Raw genomic sequence first — 5,136 nt, forward strand, 5'->3', positions numbered from 1 at the left:
GTATCCCTCTGGTAACACAAGAATCATAAAGAGATCAGGTCTCTACACCGAGGGAAGCTCTGTGTTGCATTTATGTTTCTACAGACTGGAATCATTATCAGGTCAGCGTTTCTGTTGTGGGAAACTTTATAGTTGTCGCTATCAAACCCAGAATAACAAAATAGCACAGCTGAAAGATTCACTTCAGTTAACATTAAAATGGAACATGTAAATTCACTAAGGAGACATAGCTCACCTGGTGAATGGCTCCAGTTTTTATCCTGGCATATATCTTCCTCACTTGATTGCCCTTGGAGCTAAATTCCAGTAGATGCCAGTACCATTGTCTTCTGAATAAATGTGAAAGTGAGCCTATAAAAATGCAAAGCCAGTTTCCCCTGGTTCCAAGCCCCGTTCCCTTACATTATAGCCTTACTCAATTATTAGAACATGAATTATGTGGCAAGGCTGCAGTCTCCCGAATGCCAGGCATACACTATGCATATTTCTCTACATGTTATTTCCATTTACTTATATGATAATATTATTATTATTAATAAACTGTATTTATATAGCACCAACATAATATGTAGCTCTGTACATTGAATAGGGGTTGTAATTAAGAGACAGATAGTAAAAATGATACAGGTAGGAGAGGACCCTGCCCAAAAACTTATAGTCTAAAACAAGGGTTCTTAACCTATTGATGACTCCAGACCCCCAATGGATTGTCCAATATGGTCACCAACCCCCTTTACTTGACTGTCCAAATAATCATCATGATTCCTTATGTTAGTTGCCAGTATGACTTCCAAATATATCAACAGCTTGAATTTATTGTACTTTAGATATGGATAGCTAGGAAGAGAACAAAATCATAGGCTTAGATAACTTTATCATATTTATTCACAAAATGAAAAATGACAAATATACAAACTACAACTATTTTACAATATAACTTTGATTCACCTGTTTCAGATTTTAAACTAATAAGTTTACTTCTTACAGTTGAGTATTACACAAAAGAAGAAAACAAACTTAAATGTGCAAGTTTTTTCAATATCTAGACTTTCACTAATCTAGTGAGATAATTGCTGTTTTTGTGAAATCAAAGCATGGAATTGGGGTACAGTTACAAACAAAGCTACTCGCATGTCATCTGACACATGAAATCGATTTCTCCACTTTGATTTCAGATTTATTAATGAACCCAAGTATAAATTAATACATTAAATATATATAAATACCAGTACCCAGAGATTGAGTTCCATACCCCCAGCATTTGGTTTCCATACCCCCTATGAGTATGGTTATCCCCAGTTAAGAACCCCTGGTCTAAAAGATAGATATAAGTCGAGCTAGGGGTGGGTAAGAGCATGGTTTTAGGGATAGCTAGGGTTAAGGTCACGGGGCCAATTTTTTTTAACATGGCAGGGGAGGGGGATATAACTAGTGGCAGGTAGCCAATAGTGCAGCTCTATTTACAACCCTTGTGGTGGTCTTTTAGGGTTCTTATTTATACTCCTTACTAGTGCTGCTACTTGTAATTGAACAATCAAATACTACCAATGTCATCTAGTTAGGAAGCTGATAGTGCTAAGATTTCTTTTCCTCCTCTGCTTTATTGCTTTTGTGTTCAGTTTGTCCCGTGTACCAAAGGAGAGGAGCTTTGCGGTAAGCTTAAACTAAACTGTGCTTAAGCGGGTGGATCAGTGTGCGATTGTTGGGCAGAAAAGATTGCATTCCTCAATCTCTGATTCAGCAGTTATTACAATAGCTTCCAAACATTGACTGGGTTTCCCTTGTATCTAAACCCAATACCAGTCTTATGGGCTGCTATTGCTGCCAATATAGCCTTGCATGGTAGATAAATCCAGTTTTAATTAAGTTGAGAGAATTTTGTTATTTTTCTTATTAAAGAACAGATTTTTAAACATAAACATAAATTTACAGAAAAAGTCAGGATAGTCATTATATTTGCTATTACTATTCTTACTGCTCTCCAGTGAGCTTCTCTGAAATACATGGTGATTTGGGGAAATACAATCGCTTGTCCACAATTCTAGTTAGCAAAAGCTATTTATACCCATAGAATATGATAACTTTTATTCTTGGACATCTCCAAAAATCAATGTTTTGCAAGGAACCTGCTTTCACTAAAGAAGTCAGTCCAAAGTTTTATTCCCTCAACAGAAAATTTAAATACAATTTTATAATAGTTATTGGTTAAAAGAGCAGTCAAATTAAACTCAGATCAACTTTAGATTATTGAATGGTTTATGTAGTAAAAAATGTGCTTTGCATAGTCTGTGTTGACTCTTTTCAAGGTTCTGCATATTCTGAATATGTATGCTGATATGACATAGATGACCACATTACCATTACTAGAAGATAAGTAAAGGACAAATATTAGCATTAACTCTGTAACCAGAAAATATGTCAGAGTAAATGCTACTTCTGGAACTATAACAGGGGCCATGTCTACCTGAACCAATGTCAAAAGTACATTTTACTTTAATACTAATACTAGAGCTAGAACAGAAGCTATTTCTGCCGGAAACAATATCTGTATTTAATGGGGTGCTTACCACTACTACAGAGGCCAGAATTAAGGCTGTTTCTGCCAAAACAGATGTTACTGTCCAGGATTCTTACCACTAAAGCTAGAACAGAGGTTGTTTTAGAACAGATGTTGGAGTACAAACTACTTACTACATAAGCTAAAACAGAAGCGATTTCTGCCTGAACAGATGTCGGTGTATAGGCTACTTACCACTACAACTAAAACAGAGGCTATTTTAGTCCAGTTAGATGTCATTGTACAGGCTACTTACCACTACAGCTAGAAACCATTTCTGCCCATAATGATTCCAGTGTACATGCTTCTTGTCACTAGATCTAGAACAGAGGCCATTTCTTCCTGAACAGTTGTCAAAGGCTGGCTGTTATAGAGACTCATGAATAGTCTAATTCAAAAACCTTCACCTAAAAAGCATGTAGAAGCAGTAAAAAGCAGTTTCAGATAAAATAATACTCATATGGGGGAGAGCTTCTGTATTTTGCTTGATTTCTGCATCTTCTGCTAAAAATAATAAAAAAGTTAATTTTCCCTTTTTGTATGATAGTAAAATAAAGTTCCTGGTGTACTTCGTATATTCAGCTTACCTTTACTGAGCCATTTATACAACAGTGCATCCATTTGTTTGTTTATAATAATTACTTCATTCATATAATTATTACATAATCATTTTTTGTAGTCTAACCAGAAGTGTGATCAAAGTAAAACATGCTGATATTTTCTGCTTTAGGATGGCTTTGATGTGCTTTGCATTGCTTTAGTGGGGGTCAGAAACAACAGAACAACAAACAAAAAACATTGAGTGTTACATTTTTTTTAACCAGCTCTATATTTTCCATGAAAGGAGCCTAAAAGCAGTTCACCTGACATTATTCATAAAATGCAGGACCCCTGCTAATGCTTCCAGGCTCAGATTCCCAGGAAATCATAAAGAAAAGATGATAACAAGGTAAAAGCCTCGAGCTGGTCCTTGGTTGAAAAACCTTAGTGAGTTATTTAATTTCCCAGCAACCAGCTTAGAGTTTTAATGTTTGGATGGAAAGAGAGCATAGCCTGTAGGCCAGTTGTTCAAAAAATAAAAAGAATTCAAAACATGAAACCACATGTTCCAAATATTAATCCAGAGAATGGTGTGGTCTGTGAGGAATATAAAAGGCCTATTCAAAGTGTCACTGACAGCCTATTCATGGAAAGAACTCCCAGCCACCATGAAGAGCAAATATATTATTTAGAGGAATGCAAAGGTAAGCTATTTATCTAAAGCAGGAAATGTTAATATATCTTCTACTAATATGTTCAACGTAGTAGTTAAAGGGGAGCTTCAAGTAAAACACATTTCTAGTTTTGGAGAGCATGAGGAAGCAAAAGGACAATACATCTTGTCCCAGGGACACAACAGGATATAAAAAAAATATCAAGAGAGATTTTCACTTATCTTCTTACAGAGAAAACTATAAATCTTGGTTCACTTTTTGTTTAAGTGAAAGTGAATTGGAAAATCTTTCATTTCCTATTGGGTGATTTCAGACAGAGGTAATTTAGGAAAGTCAATGAGTAGTAGCTGACAAAAGATTGCCCACCTGCTGTATTTTGACTCTGTTATGTTGAGCTTCTGTTCAAGGGTTAGCTTTTTATTTTATTTTATCACACTAGGATGCCACCCCCTGCCAGTCCACCATTGATAATGTCATCCCCCCTTTTTCCCCAGCATGTCCGCAGAGACACAATCAACACCATACTGGCACAATCAGAGACATGTGAGCAGATGAAATGCTCAAAATCACATTCACAAATACACAGCAAGCCAACCAAAAACATGTAATCAGAAATAAACATCAGCACTGTTCTAAGCAGCGCTTCTTTGGTTGTAAATCCTCTTTTAGGACAAAAGTAAACATAAACCTCCCCAATAAAGCAACGTAAAATAAAAACAGAGGTTGTAACTTTTTTCCTATCTACAAAAAAAGTTTTGCTTCTAAATTTACTTTAAATCTGTGGTACTGTAGATCTCTTCGTTCCTACTGGAACAGCATATTTCAGCTGATATATGACATTACTGATCTACAAATATCACCCACACCCGAATTGGTTATTTTACATCTGAACATTAGATACTTTTAATATCCTGATATCCAGATACTTTTAATCTCTAAATTGCTTATCACCAGACTATGGAAAAGCTCACAAATCCCAAGTCATAGTGAGGTGGTGGCTGATCTGAACCTGTGTTGCGCATATGAAAAAACAATTGATATTCTTAATTTCAACTATAACAAATTTTTGATCAAATGGAACCTTTGGCTAAATCACTCTTCCTGTACTGTGGTTAGGTAATTGATGGACAGTTTATAAAAGATTTTTGTGATTGTGTATGTTTTACTATGTGCTGTTCTTTAGGTATAGGCATGCTTCCTTGTTGTTGTTGTTGCTGTGGTTGTTTTGTTATTACTGTATTGATATTTTTATACTCTTTTTCTTACTGTTTCCTTTTTATTTTTGTATTGTAATTTTCAAAAACTATCAATAAAGAAATATTGAACAATAAATTTACTTTAAATATAATGTATGTTCTGATTCGA

This window comes from Pyxicephalus adspersus, chromosome Z (genome assembly GCF_032062135.1).
Source record: "Pyxicephalus adspersus chromosome Z, UCB_Pads_2.0, whole genome shotgun sequence".
Classification (NCBI taxonomy): domain Eukaryota; kingdom Metazoa; phylum Chordata; class Amphibia; order Anura; family Pyxicephalidae; genus Pyxicephalus; species Pyxicephalus adspersus.